Raw genomic sequence first — 16,128 nt, 5'->3', positions numbered from 1 at the left:
GACCCACTGTGTGCAAATAGCCATCCATACTTACTCAGTTCTGTCTCTACCCCCAAATGCACAGACCTCCATCTTTTTCTCTCATCTGAGTCTTCACATGAGTCATTTCAGTGATGCATTTTGCATTAACCTTTCTGTTTTGGTTTCTTGGTCAGCACACACCTGGCTGCTCCTCCAGAGAAGTCCTCCCTGGCTCCTCACCTCACTGCCATTTTCTTTTGAATCGGCTTCGCTTCTATCCAGCAGGTTCTATAGGACTTGCAACCCATGACAGCTGTCAACTACCTCAAGTCCATCTGGATGGCCCAGCCAGTGTCCTCACGGATTATTGAACTCCGTAAGTCACCATGGGCAGGAGCATCACCGTCTCTGCTCCCACTCCACCATCCCCTTCCAACTTCCCACCTCTCGGGACACAAATCTGTCCACCACCACTGACCTGTCTGCAACGTGGTGGTGAGCCCCTGGGTCCTTATAAACCTCTCATTCAAGGTGGAGGGCATGCCGACTGCCCTGGCCAACCAGGAAAGCATCTTTATTAAACCATGAGCCTTCAGTAATTCTTCCATCCTGCTCTCCTAGAATCCTAACTTACAAAGACAACTATATGGCTAGAACACACAAGAAACCTTAAATTCAAATTAACAAGAAACCTTAGAAGCAAATTCTTATTTAGGTTACTTTTCTATGTCAACCAGTCCAAACAATGACTTCATTATACTGTCTGTTGGACAAAAGACATTAACATGGTGGACAACTATTTTTGCCTTGAGGCCTCCAGTTACGATGTGCTCTGATTTTTCATTGGTAAAGTTTTACAGCAAATCTAAATCTTGATCCTACACACCAGATGATCACACAAACCAGTTCAGTTTCTAAAATCCATTTGGTTCCAAGATCTCCAACCATAAAAGCCCCTCATGTCTGCATCCTCCATGCGGAGAACAGCTTGGGAAGCCCTCTTCCCACATGCTCCAGGTTTTTGTTGTGTGTTTATTTGTACAAAACTACTTGGAGTCCACCTGTGAAGCACACATCTCTGATTCAGAACAGAACTTTCAGTGCCACAGTAGCCAACCTGAGATTTTGTGAACAAACTACAGGAAGCTGCTTGGTAGAACTCTTATTTTCTATATATATATCACTGCCAAATGCTGGGAGTTCTACAGCCTGTGAACAAACCTGTCCTGTACAATCTGACTGTCACCTGCTTATCACTCATTTATCTCACATCTCAGTCAACAGTATTATTTCTCCAGTACACTTGCCTTCTGATAGTATCACCTGCCCCGTTATTTATCACACATATCTGTAATTGAATTACTATTGCAGTAATGAGATTCACTCTCAAATGTACATAAAAATGCAACATAAAACAAAAATTGTTCTACTGTATGCTTCTCATCATTTGCCATGAACTCAAGGTCAGCCAATTCCACAGAAACACAGTGGGAAATGTGAATAGAAGACAGAAAGATAAAAGATTAGAGGGTCCAGAACCAAAAATAAAAAGAATTCATCCCCTTTAAAAAAGAAAAGGAAAAGAAGCTATTTGCTTTTTAAAATAATCAGAAAGTCAGTTCAGGTACACATGGCAAAAAAGTAAAAATAAAGTCATTTGTACTTTTTCCACTTGAAGCAGTATGTGTATCGTAATACAGGGTTTTTTGCTGCTCCCTGCCCTGGTCCTGGAACTTACACTTTGGGCTTGGGCGCTGTCCCTGAGCAAGTTGTGCTCTACCACAGTGCCACAGTGCCACTTCTGGTTTTTTTCTGTGATTAACTAGAGATAACAATCTCAGAGACTTTCCTGCCCCGGTTGGCTTTCAACCGTAACCCTCATATCTCAGCCTTCTGAGTAGCTAGGATTATAGGTGTGAGCCACCATCACCAGCTGGCAATGTGTTTTGGATTTATTTTTGGGTTTGGAATTGGGGTTTTTTTGTTTTTTTTTTTTCTTTTCTTGCCAGTCTTGGGGCTTGAACTCAGGGCCTGGACACTGTCCCTGAACATTTTTTGCTCAAGGTGAGCATTCTACCAGTTGAACCACAGTGTCATGGCTTTTTCTGTACTGAGGAATCAAATCCAGGGCTTCATGTATACCAAGCAAGCATTCTATCACTAGGCTACATTTCTAGCCTGCAATGCTTTTTTAAACATAAAAAAGGAGGAGGGGAGTGTCAAGGATGACAGAATCGTCTTTGCTCTTGTCAAACAACCATTAATCTTGGACAAACAAAAAAAAAAAAGGAAAAGGAAAAAGAGGACAGCAATTCCTCTGGGAAGTATTCTGCTTATAGGAACCCACTTTGCATTATTCCTGTTTTAAATGCCTTGCTGCAAGTGAAATACTACTCACCTTTGAGGTTGCCTGGCTTCAAAATACCCCCTGAAATGAAGAGTCCTAGCTCCTGAGTTATAGGAGCTTTTGGAAAGTAAAGATTAATCATATCAACAGCCATATATTAGGATTAGTTACTTATCCAGTATCTTCTTTTGGATCAAGGTGTTTTTTTTTTTTTTAATTTTTCATTTGCTTTGCTGTATAGCTAAATTATAAGTGCCATAAGAGTAAAACTCCATGTACTCTAGATTACATTAATAATTTTCTTTATAAAAAAAAAACAATGAGAAGTACAAGTTGTCAATTCGAAAACGAGCTTTACAATGTTGGTGGGGGGGGGAGGGGAGAAGATTGGGGGGGTGGGGGTAGGAGGCTGGGAAGGGATGTGAAGGGTAAACAAAGGAGGAGGCTGCAATGCTTGATAAGAAATGTACCCATTATCCTGCCCATGTAATTGTAACCCCTCTGTACAATATGTTCACAAAAAAAATAAAATAAAATAAAAAAGAAAAAAAAATTTTTCTTTATAAATCACCAAAAATTGATTTTGTGTATCTAGATGACCAGTACATGGAAATTTTGTCAAAGAAATAAATTTATTTCCAAGCACAGCAATGGACACATCTTCATTTTGCTTCCCAATAAGCTAGTGCACACCTGTTGCCTGGACCTACAGGACAGGACACTACGCAAGAGGAGGAATGAGAAAGAGATGGCTTCTAGCTTTCATACATCATTGTTGCAAGGCAATGAGTTATAAAGACCAACGAGTTTTTACTAGACACCTGCATCTCACACTAAAAAGGTTGTTGAATGTTTGTTGTGTTCAACATTGACCCTATCACTCAAAACACAATCTACAACTTTAAAAAATGTAAATGCGCAGTACATAGAAAGGGCAGAGATATACAAGCCTCCCTAATAGATTTTTTTTCTTTTTTGCAACTTATTAAACCCAGAAAATTATATTTTAAACATCACTGAACACTAAATATAAAATCTTGTCACCTTAGTAGTACATCTTAATTTGTGTAACTATAGCAACAACTTCACAAGTTTATTCAAACATACTTTTAGAATGTCCTTTTAATATTAAGAATTACAGAGGGTCTGATACAAGAATGCTTCTTCTCTAATAATTGTACTTATAGTACTACAAAAATGGGCTGCTCGTGCTTATGTTTAATAAGTTATTTTTAAAACCTGAAAAATGAGTCATTTACCGGGATTTGTTCTAAACTAATTAGCTGGTGCTGTCTTCCACATTATACGATTTGTCATCAGGACACTTTCCTTGGGATTTCTGAGCTCAGTGAACTCTCGAGTTCATGACCGTTTGTATGCTGATGGAATGCCTTCATATCTTTGGCTGTGCATTAAGCAAAGTTCTGTTACCCCCCACATCCATTTTTCTGTATGTGTATCAGAAGAAAAGCCACAATTTTGATTACTTTAAGACTAAAAAGAAAGGATATTTAGGATCTTTAAAATTAATTGCCCACTTAATGAAAACTTTGTCACTGTTCAGATAGGCAGTTCTCTCTGACATGAAGAGGGCAGCACATGTTCCCAAGGAGCTGGCATCTATTTTGAGCCACAAGCACACAACACAGAGAAAAAGCTTGCTGGGTTTAACATTTGTCCCCCAGCAGGAGGCTGGAATGACTTTGGTTAAAAAAAAAAAAATTCTTACAACAAATTTATGGCTGGGGTTCAGGTGGCCTGCGAAGCCCTCTACGGCTTACACAACTTTAGGAGGAATACATGCATTCATTTGAATCTCATCTCCAAAACTTCTGCACTGTTGCCCTGTTTCATTTTCTCCAGACACAGTGAAGAAAGCGTTTGCAAGAAACCCCACCAGTGAAGAACACAGGTTTATTTTTTCCAGACTCTGAAGATCTCAAAAACTTCCTTTGGACAGAGACAAGCTTTCCCACCCAGGAGACCAAAGTCTTTGTGCTCGGCAGGGATCTTGCAGCTGTTTGCCATTAAAACAACTAAGTAAGTTAGAGTAATTCTTAAAAGGCATAAAATGATTAGCACCATCCATCTTCTGTTAAGAAAAGTATGTGTTGGCTAAAAGCATATAAAAGTAGGTACCTGTTCATCCACCCCATGGTACCATGAGGGAAAAAGAAAAAATGACTGCCAGCAGTACCAGGGATGAGCAGCTACCTCAAAAGCTTTTACATAGGAAAAACAAAAACAAACACAAAAACAAAACCTCAAGGAAACAGCAATCTGTGCTCCAAGTGAACCAAACAATTCCTTTTAGGTTTGCTTTTTCATGGGAAGCAAACACCCAGAACAAATCTGAGGGGGGAGGAAGAAATCCATCTGGTTGCCTTGAGGTAAACACTGACAAGGATAAGAGAAGTGACTCCAGCTATATCTAACTCAAGCTACGATCTGCTTCTTCTGAAGTTGGGACCGGATGATAAACTTGAGTGATGGTATCACTTAGCAATTATTTCAGCAATTCTCATTAGGGATTGAAAAATCTTTGCTATTAAAGTCTGGTTTGGTCTGTGTGTGTCTGTGCGTGTGTCTCCCATGAAAGACTAATTCTGTAATTAATAACACATCTGCTATGTGCAAACTGTCATTCTGACAGCTCTTCTGGGTCAAGCTGGGACCCACACTTGTGTTCCTTAAGGTAAAGCTGCGAACGACTGCATGCCACACCTTGCGCCTTAGCTCCGTGGTCTATTTTCACTCCATTTCCACTCGATGGGAGAACACCACAGTCGCGAGGAGAATGGCAGAGGTGTAGCCCGGAGGAGTTCGGAGGACCACGTCTGTCTCCGGCAGAGAACTTTCTAATGGAGTTTCCCAGCCCGCGGACGGTCCTCTGCCCTCCGCCCCGCCGGGCGATCGCCGCCAGGTCGGCGTGTCCGGCCCCACGTGCGGGCCCGGGCCGGGACCACCTCCCCCGCGCCGGAGTGCGGGACCCGAGCCCCGAGCCCCGCGCGCCGCCGCCTCCCCGCGCCCGCGCCCGGCGCTCGCTCCCAGCGCCCCCTGCCGGGATCCCCGCGACGCAAAGTTAAACCCCAACTCCGGGCAGCCGCGTCCAGAGGTACAAAGCCACCGAGAGATAAAGGGGGGAGCGCGGTTCCCGCCAAAGCCCCGGAGGCGGGGATGGGAGCGCGTCAGGCCGGGCCCCGGGGACCCCCGGGGGGACGGCCGGGGGGCGGCATCCCGGCCCAGGCACAGCTCCTCCGCACACGGGAACGAGCTGCACCTCCACATGCCCCAGTGCGGACACTCGAGCCGGGGTCCGCGAAGCCCGCAGGCCCCCGCAGCCCCGCTGGCCCGCGCGCGCCTCCCGGGTCGCGGCACCCTGCCTCAGTTTCCCTCCTCCACTCGGGAGCTGGAGTCACACCGCCTCCGCGCTTCCCGTGCGCACCCGCCCGGGAACAACGGCCACACACCGGCCCGCGCTGGCGGGGAGCAGGGCAGCGGCCCCAGGACCCCCGGGCCCCGTGCCCGATCGAGGAGCCCGGCCCGGAGGGCCCCCGCCGCGCCCCCGTCCGAGGCGTCGGGCCGGGCTCGCCGCCGCCCACCCCCAGGTCGCCCGGGACCCTGGGCTGCTCACCTCGCAGCGCCGTCCCCGGCCGGCGAGGACGCAAACTTCAGCCCGCGCTGGCTCCGGTGGTCGGTGGTCCCGACTCGCGGGCAGCCGCCCGCCGCCGCCGCCGCCCTCGCCCAGGTCCCGCGCTGACCGACCCGCGCCGACCCCGGCCCCGGCCTCGCGGGCACCGCGGGCGGAGCAGGCTCACGCGGCGCGCGGCGCGCTGCCCGTGCGGGGCACCCGGCGCCCCGACCCCGCGGCGCCCCGAGGGTCCTTCTCAGCGCCGGCGGGGACAACTGAGGCAGCAGCCGCCACGGCCCCTGCGCCGCCCTCTCCTCCCCGCGCGCCACCGGCGCCCGAGTCCCCAGGTTCGCGCCCCGCGGGGGAGCGGCGAGGGGAAGGACTTTAAGGCAGCACCCCGCGATGGACACCCCGGCCGAGGGCAGGTGGAAGCTGGGGCCCCCGTGCGGGCCGGGGGGCCGCGGAGCCCACCCGCGGCGGGGAGGACAGCGCAGCGGACGCGGGCGCGAGAGCAGCGAGAAGCAGCCGCCACAGGCGCCGCCTTCCCGGCGAGTAGAGCAGCGCAGGCAGCGCGGGCCGGCAGCGCGCGGAGAGGGAGAGCGCGGCCGCCTCGCCCCGCCCCTGTCCCGCCCTCGCCCCGCCCCCAGGCCGCTCAGCCACGCCCATCGCCCCGAAAGCCACGCCCCTTGCCCCAGGGCCACGCCCCCTCCCTCCCTCCAGGCCGGGTGGAAACCCGAGACTCCCACCCGGGCCCCTCCTCTGGCCCCGCCCCCCGCGGGATAGGACCCCAGCCCCGCGCCGGGGGCCACCCCGTGCACCCCCGGAAGTCCCACTCCTGCCTCCCAAGTGCAACTTCGGCCGAAATGATGACTTTTGGGGGAACTGCCCTCCCTCGCTTTCAGACGCCTTCGGGGCACCCCGCCCCCCTGGGGCGCCCGTCCCTCCCCCCTCCGTCCAGCCACTCAGACGGGGCTGCACGGGGGGTGGGGGGGTGCGGTATAAAGGGGGAGGGGGCCGCGGCTGGAGACGTGGCGCGGCGGGCCCCGGGCGGCGGCTGCAGGTAGGTGCGCGGGCGGGCGGGCCCGGGGCGCGGGGAGCGGGCGGGTCCTCGGGGACCCGGGGTTCGAGGCTCGGCTCGGGGACCTCCTCGTGGTGCTCCCCCGGACGGCAGAGCCGCGCGCGTGCCCGGGGCAGGGTCGCGGGATGAGGTCGGGACGGCGGGCCACCCCGCGGGCCGGGTGCAGACCCGACCCCCCGCCCGGGCCGCCGGAGGCGGGCGGCGCCCGCCGGGAGCCCCAGCCGACTTCTGCAAGTTGGGCCGAGTACTTTAGGCCTGGCTGAGTAAACACGCGGACACCAAGTTCGGCCCGGACTTCTGATCCGCCGTCCCGCTCTTCCGGGGTGCGGCGGCGGAGTGGCCCCGACGACCCTCGCCTCGGGCCGGGGGGGGGGGGGGGGAAGGTGGCCTCGGCCTCCTTTTTGTCTCCTCCCCCGGCCTGGCAGAGGCTTTCCCGGCCCTGGCCTTGGTAAGGACGTGCACCGAGGCCCGTCAAGCCGGGAGGCCGCGGATCCCCTCGCCGGGAGGGGGGGGGGGGGCGGGGGTCTCCGCACCGGGGCCCCGGGGCCGAGGGCGGGCCCGCGCACCAACACTCGCTGCAGTGTGTCAGGACCACGGAGATCCACGGGCAGGACAGTCCAAATACCAACTGCTGTCCATGCGTCTTTGTTCTTACCATTTTAAAAAGTAAAAGAATTAAATGAACCCATCCCGGAAACCTCCCGGGACGCTCGTTCCACCCCCGCAGCTGGGGCAGCAGGAAACCGGGGTCCTTGAGGCCCCCCCTGGGATTTCCCGAAAGTCATCCGGAGGAAGTGTCTCTCGGATTTCCTGATTGCCTAGAAGACACCGGGAGGACTTGTCCTTGGGGAAGCCTTCCTCCCTGAGCGGTGGGCCTGGCTTCCCACCCACAGGTGGCAGCTTCTGGCTTCTGGCTAGGACCCCTCTATGCTTGGGAGGAGGTGGGGACTGGCTCCTTTCCCAACATTCCACTTGCCTCTCTGGCCTACGTGGCACCAAAGCTTAGGAGCCTCTCAGGAGGAAGCCAGCCAGTGTGGAAAGGCTCCAGAGTGGAGGCACAGGGGGACCTCTGCCTCCAAGCTCCTGCGAACCCGTGGCCCTCGCTTTACCACCTGCAGATATTCACCTAATCCTTTTCCTGGCTTCCCAATATTTCAGTTGAATGCAGTCAACATTTAAAAACCTTTTAATGGCATCTATATACTTTTAATCTCTTAACATATAGAGAACTAAGCAGGGGAAAGAAAAACCTTTCTATACCATAATTCCGGAGCACAGATAGCCTCCCAGGTACCTACATAAATTAAGGACTAAATTAAGGACTTGTGTATCTGCTAGCGAGAGGCTGTTTTTGCTATATTCAATCATGAACCATTGCTAAGTGACATGTGTTATAATGAATTAGAAACAAATTGCTAATAAGGGAAAAGCCAAAATTACTATTAAAAGTGCATGCTTAATTTAATGATTTTGCCTTTGAAAGTTAGGTTTTCCAAGCTAATCTCATCGTCTGGAACTTAATCTGCCCTTCCAGAGAATCCAGTGGTAAATCCTAAGAGAGAAGGAAGGCCATACAAGTAAAAAATAGCCAGGCTATAGCACCTAGGGAAGTAGTCCCATGAGTTTTCTCTGTTAAAATTCTTTTTTTCTCTCCTCGCTCATTGAGCAAGACTTAAGCTGCCGACGATCATTTTGAAACCAAAATATGTCATTGTCTTCAAATAAAAATATTGTGTGTGCGCCTCTCCCCATACTGCTTCCCCCAAGCCGTGCATAGTAATGTACAGGAACGACTAAAGTGGCCAGACACTTGGTGGAAATGATGAATTTTGGGGCACTGATTCATGTGACTTGAAAAATGCCATCCATTTCCTGATTCACCTACGTTCCTGTGCAGAAATATGAAGCATAGCTTATGTTTGTGAACTACCTAACCAGTACTGTCATGTTTTTACATCCCTCCCTAGCCTCCAATTCCAGCCAGAGAGCTCAGAGCCAACCAAGAGGAGTGGAGAGGAAGAAGCTGAAGAGAGCATCACCTGGGCCAGTGAAGATGCTTCTGTGGACCGCAGGTGGTCTTCAAGGAAGCCTGGACACCTGTGGTCTTTCAGATGGAATAAGAGCAACAGCTGTCTGTTTCTCACGCCTGTGATCCTCTAGACGCTCAGGAGATGAGATCTAAGCACTGTGCCTCAAAGCCAGCCCAAGCAGGAAATTCTATCAGACTTTTACCTGTGTTAATCACCAAAAAGTGGATGTAAAGCTAGTACCCCTGGGCTGAGCCACATTACACCTGTCACCTATGAGTTGGGCCACATACAGCATCCATGGGCTGGGCCACTTTACACCCAATGCTCATGGGCTTCCCTCTTGACCCCCATTTAAGAAATGCAAAGGCTGCTAGATTGTCAGATTGACCCCGTCAATGGTTTTTAACAAATGTAAACATTGGCACATAGTCGTTTGATTCTCAGTCAAGATTGCACAGGAATTTTTTTATTGTCATTATAAAGATGCTGTACAGAGAGCTTACCATTTCATAAGTCAGGTAATGAGTACATTTCTCTTTGGACAATGCCACCCTTCCTTCATGCCCAGCTTTTCCTTTTTGCCCTCGCCTGTAAATTTGCACAGGGATGCTTTGTATTACTTGGGAGATCTATAATTGTGGCTGAAGGTGACACTGTGATAAAGTTTTTACAGATAAATGGTCTTGAAGTGAAGATTTCAGGAACTGTCAGCCTCAACTTCTATCTCCAAAGCGTTAGCAAAGCCCCATATGGCCCTTTAAGGCCCAAGAAGCCCTCATTCCCCTGCAGTGGGAGCCCACTCCCCAGGCCAGATAGGTAGGTTTTCAGATAGGGTCTTACGCAGGACCGTGATGGGGTAATCCTCCCACTTCTGCCTCCTATGTAACAGGGTTATAGGCATGCACCACAACACCTGGCTTGTCCTTTGAAATAGAGTCTTTGGATTGGAGTCAGGCTCAAGTTAGTAGAGTGCCAACCAATGAACAAAAGCACCAGTTACCAAGTTCAACTCCCAATCTCAGACAAAAAAAATAGAATCTATTTGTCCAGGCTAGCCTCCAACTATGATACCCCTACCTCCACTTCTCTAGTAGCTGGGATTACAGGTGTGTTCCACAGGGCCTGGCTACAAAGGCCAGGTTTATTTATTCACTAGAGAGGCATAGGTAGAAAGTCCATAAGAGAATGAGCATAAATGAGTATGGTACAAAACTCAGGTTCCTGACTCTTCAAGGTGAAAGTGTGGGCGATTCGGTTCTGCCACTTGTGCATTGGAAAGCCCTGTTCTTACCCTCCTCTCCATCAGCGCCTGCCTCCCACTTCTCAGGGCTGGTCAGAGCAATGTGCTGACACTCAGCGTTCCAAGGAGGTTGTCACAGAATGACCCGCCTTCAGCCAGGTGAGTTCTTACCTGTGTCCTCTCTCAAATCCATTCCTCAGGTGAGGCCATATCCACAGGAACGAGTTGGTTAAGTCCATGGGCCTCCGGAGTAAATAGCTCAAGGATGTTACAAGACATGCTCACTCACAGTAGCTAGGGAAAAGAGCAGTTTTCAAGAGTTACTGTTCTCTTAAAATAATTCAATGATTTTGTTACTGTTTTGGTCGTGTTGAGGTTTGAACTCAGGGCCTTGGGCTTAATAAATACTCTACCACTTGAGCTATGCTCCCTAGCCCTTTTTGCTTTAGTTTTTAAGTAGTCTCACTTTTTTGCCAAGGTTGGCCTGACTGTTATCCTCCTATTTATTCTTCTTCCTATGTAGCTGGGATGACAGGCAGGGACTACTGCATCTAGTTTTGTATTGGTTGAGAGGTCTCAGAAACTTTTTTCCAAACTAGCCTCAACGCTGTACTCATTAAATATCTGCTCAGTACTTACTGATCACTATTCTGTCCCTCTGTCTTTGAGGGGGAAGTGAGTATTGTAGGAATTATATCGTCAGAAGTAATATCCAGTCTGCTTAAAATTAGGATCTCCAGTGAGGCTGCCTGAGTTTATTTCATCACGTAGCAGGGAAGTTTACCCATAATGACCTTGAATTCCATAAAAAGAATACTTGTGAATTAAAGCAATAGGTAAAATGTCAGTTGAAGCAGAGCAGTAGTATAAAGGGTCATCAAGGGTCTCTGGCTCCTCTGTCAAATCGCACTTCAGACCCGGCCTTAATCCAATTTGACAGCTTCTCTCAAAACACCAACACCTCCTCCAGCACATCGGCCTTGATCATTCCCCAAACACCACCACCCATACTAACACACATCTCCCTGGGTAACACAGAGCTGATTTTATTGGAGTTGCAAACGACTTGGCTTTAAAACAAGCAAAACCTTGTTTGTGGCTAGATGAAGCTATGAAATCTAGTTATGATGAATGAGATTTAAGTTGGGTGGGATTCCATGACAGGGGGTAACTAATGAGGTATGATCTGCTTTGTCCCTTTTTTTCTGCCTCTAGATTCTTCCTGGAGCCTGATCTGATAGTTGAAATTCCAGGCACCATCTTGTACTCTTCAGGTCGCTTTGAGAATGTAAGCCAGGAGCAAAGGATGGTACTGGAAAAGCATCTAAATGCTAGTGACTCCAGAAGTCTTGTGATCATGTCCACTCGGTAAGAGTGATTTGTACAAAGCAGATTTCTGAGGCTGTCTCTGAGGTTAATGATGGAGAATTAACGAAGAGAGTAAAAGCTACACTAAATATAGGAGCCTTGACAGGATAAAAGTATTTGTTTTCTCTGTCTCTCTTCTTCCCATTCTCCTTCCCTACTTTCCTCCCCCTGCTTCCTGGCTGCCTGATATGAGATGCTCTATTCTTCAATACCCTCCCCACCATGATGGACCGCTGACATTTCTTCCCAGTAGATTGGCTGGGTACAGCCCATACTGCAGCTCTTGAGAGCTAGCATTCCACACTGGTAGCTCTACTGGTTTGGGGCATCAGAGGTTGACCTACCCCAGGCACTGCCCTGATGGATGAGCAGCAGTCCTACCTCTGTGACAGCTCTGTACCTGGGCCCAGTGATTTCTGAGAATCGTTGGAAATCAAGGTGATTTCAAAGATAGACAGGTGTCCACAGCTCGTGCTGTGCACCTACTGAATTAGAAACACTGAGGCTTGTCCTACCCTAAAGGGCAACCCAGGCCATGTTTCAATCTACTTCAGCCAAATCTGGGGCTACAGAGGTATGCTGTGCTTGGCATGGAGGCAGAGAGCCCTGAGCAAACCCCATGAAGCCAGCGCCATATTCCCATAGAGGCCTTGGGCCCTCCCGTGACATCTAATGCGCTCAGAGTGTGGTGCAGAGCCTGTGATTGGTGGAGCCGCTGCAGACATCTCTGAAATGTCCTCAGAGTCATTGTCCCGTGTCTTGACAAATACCGCCTGGCTTTCCCACTGGACCACAGACTAGACGTCATACTTTCTCTTTACAACCTGGCATGGCTGTGGAATTTCCAACTCTTTTAAGATCTGCTTCCTTTTGCTTTACAAATTCCATCTTTAATTTTTCTCTCTTCCCTAAGCCATGAAGAGAGCTTTTATTGAGAGCTTTCTTATGCTAAATATCCTAATTTGTTGTCCCGAAACTCTTAATTCCCAGGAGGCACAGGACACAAATGCGATCAGCCAGCTGTTCGCTACTTGGGCATATGAGTAGTCTTTCTTACTGTTTCAGTGTTTCCTTCCTCCTTTCTTAAACCTTATTAGAAAGATCTTCGTTGTCCATATTTCTACCAGCATTCTGATTGGTTGAGAATATGCCATGTAAACTTGTAATGTACAACCATTAAAGAAACTGGTTAGTAAGTAGCAAATAAAAACAGGGAAACAAGCAGATGTGGATGATTTCTTCAGAAGTACTTGATGCATGATTAATGCTTATTTTATGAAATGGTGAATAGGAAAATCTTGGGCCAAAAATTCCAGAATGTTCTGCCATTAAAAGTTTGCTAATGTAAATCACATAATCAAAAGATTAAAGAAGAAAAAAAATAAAATGATCTCAACAGCTGCAGTATGCTTTGTTCAAATTAAACATGTATTTGTCATTTTAAAATATCTCATGGCTTTAAAGACAGAAGGGAATTTACCTAATTTGATAGACTACCACAAAATCAGCAAAAGCTCAGAAGAATTTAATTCAAAGAAGATTGAGACATATGTCTTTCTCGTGAAAACTTTGTTTCAGCATGGAAATTATGACAGAAGATAGAAAAATGAACATGTTTTAATTGCAGGTGTTGTAGTGAATGATCTTCAATTAACAAGAATTCAGCAGCCCCACATGAAAGATTTTCATGACAAATCCACAAAACAAAAGCTGATGACCCTAAATACGTATGTCCTAGATGAAGTGACTCAGCATATATCTCACATGCTCCCTGACTTTATCCTGTAATACAGTGCAAAGAAATCACCAGCCACCATTTTGTGGAACTAAAACTTAGGTACAAATCAAGCACAGAATTCTTTGAACAACAAAAAATTTCTGTTGACTATGAGCAAGGCCAGTAGAAGTAATGTCAATATTATGTATAAAGGTACAGGAAGAAAGACTTTTAGATATTGATGGAGGACCAGGCAAAAAGTAATAGAGTCCATGAACACCCCACACAGGCTTGTAATAAAGGTGACCTATGCCTCACTCGGAACAATGGGGACTCAGTAAGTGGTGCTGAGACAATTGATTAACCAAATGCAGAGTAATGGAATCGGGGCCTCCTTCAAACCGTTCATACAAGTAACTTCAAAGTAGATTAAGGCCAAAGTGAGAAATAAAACATTAAAACAGTTATGAGAACAGTAAGGAGCTGCCTATGACCTCCAGGTAGGGAAGCAGTTCTTAAAATAAGATACAAAGACCAGCCATAAAGAAAACAAAAATCAATACAGCAAAACCACATTAAAAGTTTAGAACTTCTATATAATGATATACAGCTTAAAAGCAAACTGTAGCCAGAGGGAGTTTTTATCATACAAGTATCAAAAAATAGCAGCTAGTGTGTATTCTCCAAATCACACTAACCCACTGAAAAGGTAGAAACAATAGGAAAATGTCCAAATATAACAGGAATCTCGGCGGCCAATAACATTAACCTTCCTAACAAACGTGTTTTTCTTTTGTGTGTGTGTGTGTTTTTCTTTATATACAAAAATTAGATTAACAATGAAAAGTCAGACAATAAAAACTATCTGTAAATAGTCTCAAGAACTTTAGAAGAACAAATACAACTATTACTTATTTGGGTAGTACTGGAGTTTGAACTTGGGGCCTCTTGCTAACTAGGCAGGTTATCTACCACTTGAGCCTTACTTCCAGCCTGGAGATATAAATGGGGACAATCACTTGGCAAGGTATTTAAATCACTCTTGCAATATGTGAGATGAACATCTCCTAAGTTCACAGGACAAGGTTGCAGAGACACATGTAAAATACTGCCAGGTGATAGAAATTTTATAAACCAAAGTACCTTATCCCTATGAGTTAAGGATACATACACAGTTGCCAAATAGCCCAGAAATGACAAACAATAAATGCATGGTTTCTGTCTATGAGGAGGAAAGGGAGAAGGCAGATTGTGGAGAAATAAACAAGGACCATCAACTTTTATCTGTGATCCGTTTTAACATGAAAATAAATATATGAAGCAAACATCAAAATATTCTAAGATCAAACAGAGGTGGTAAGCACTCATTAGATTATTATCCTTTTCTGTGTACTCAAAAGATTTCATAATTCAATTAAGAGGTTCATGGGAAATAAGGAAGTACAGATAGTCACGGAGGAAGCTCATTAGAGTGGTTTCATCCTGAAGAGAAACAAACTGGTCACAGCTGGAGGGGGATGTGCACAGAGGGCTATGTTTTAAAGTGGGTCATTCAGTGCATGTTTGTGTGTTGGTTGGTGGGGATGAACTTGTCTCTGTGCAGAACAGAAACCACATAATCCCAGGAACAAAGGCCCTGGAAAGACACGAGGCAATAGAACTGTGTTTTGGAGAGAGCCAGCCCCTCCTGAGTTGTCCTATGAGGGAGGAGCAGAGGGAACAGGCACAGGCAAGGAAGGATGTTTGCTGGTGAAGATGGACACTTGCTCCCCGGAGAACTTTTTCTTAAACCTGGTGAGGCGTGAGGGCTGGGTAGGCTCCTTAGAACTGAGATGAGAATGATGAGTGTTCATAGTGGAAACCCAGTCAAGGCACTTCCTGCGGAGGCAAACTACAATCTCCATGCTGCACAGATAAGAGGAGCGAGGCTCCTGACCAGCGTCCCAAAACTTGCCCCTTTGTGGGGTTCTCTCCAGCATCATTCAGCAGGTTGGACACAGAGTAGTTTCCCCAGACACCAGGAGGGGAGGAGCAAAATATTGAGCAAATTGGTTGCAAATTTGCAACTTTTTTGTTGATGTTTTGCTTTGGTTGTGCCGGGGTTCAAACTTGGCGCCTCAGGCTTGCTAGACAAAGCAGCAGACCTCTACTATTTTGCTTTAGTTTGTTCTTCCATGAGGCCTCTGACCAGCTTCAAAATGAGATCTTCCTATCTCCACCAGTAATGTAGCTGGAATTACAGGTACATGTCATCACACCTGGCCCAACAAGTGATTTTTTTCAGATGGTCATTCAGAGTAAGCTTACGGGGTGATATTGATAATGGTGTTAATGGACTAGAGGAAGAGATGGGGTCTGAGAATGGTTTCAAGTGATATAGTATGTCCATCATAATGGAACTAAGGAGGAGCAGTAATGCTTGTTAAGGGTGAGGACCAATGGGGCTTAGATCAGAAGATCTGCACCTCAGCTGTGTGACCAGTATTGGTATTAAGGTCTTCAAGAGGAATTTTTATAAATGAAGCAACATAACATGAGCAAAGCCATTTTGTAATTTTGAATAATGTTGTTCAGAGAGAATAGACCCCATAAAGTAAATCATAAGCTAATCACCACAAGTATCTTGGTAATAACTCCAAATTTTATGCTCTTTCTGCTGTCCCAGGCTTCCTGTACCAGATTCCATGCAGTTCTTTTTATAGATTGGCAACTAATATATATGAGTATTTCCTGCTGCCCAGGCTTTGATATAAAAG

The 16,128-nt window shown here is 47.5% G+C and overlaps 1 long non-coding RNA gene and 1 other non-coding gene across 2 annotated transcripts; both read left to right on the top strand.

Annotated features, from left to right (window-relative positions):
* The first annotated feature begins 8,829 nt into the window (after nt 1-8,829).
* Nucleotides 8,830-8,899, top strand: LOC122121035. Its single transcript, XR_006149860.1, has one exon. It is a non-coding gene; the product is annotated as a small nucleolar RNA SNORD123 (small nucleolar RNA).
* Nucleotides 8,900-9,000: 101 nt separating this feature from the next.
* LOC122120992 lies at nt 9,001-13,045 on the top strand. The gene is made up of 2 exons (XR_006149849.1): nt 9,001-10,446; nt 11,503-13,045. It is a non-coding gene; the product is annotated as an uncharacterized LOC122120992 (long non-coding RNA).
* The last annotated feature ends 3,083 nt before the right edge of the window (nt 13,046-16,128 follow it).

The sequence above is a fragment of the Dipodomys spectabilis genome, unplaced genomic scaffold, assembly GCF_019054845.1.
Source record: "Dipodomys spectabilis isolate Male_0828 unplaced genomic scaffold, ASM1905484v1 ptg000179l, whole genome shotgun sequence".
NCBI classification, from domain to species: Eukaryota; Metazoa; Chordata; class Mammalia; order Rodentia; family Heteromyidae; genus Dipodomys; species Dipodomys spectabilis.
This window is presented reverse-complemented; position numbering and strand designations above follow the sequence as displayed.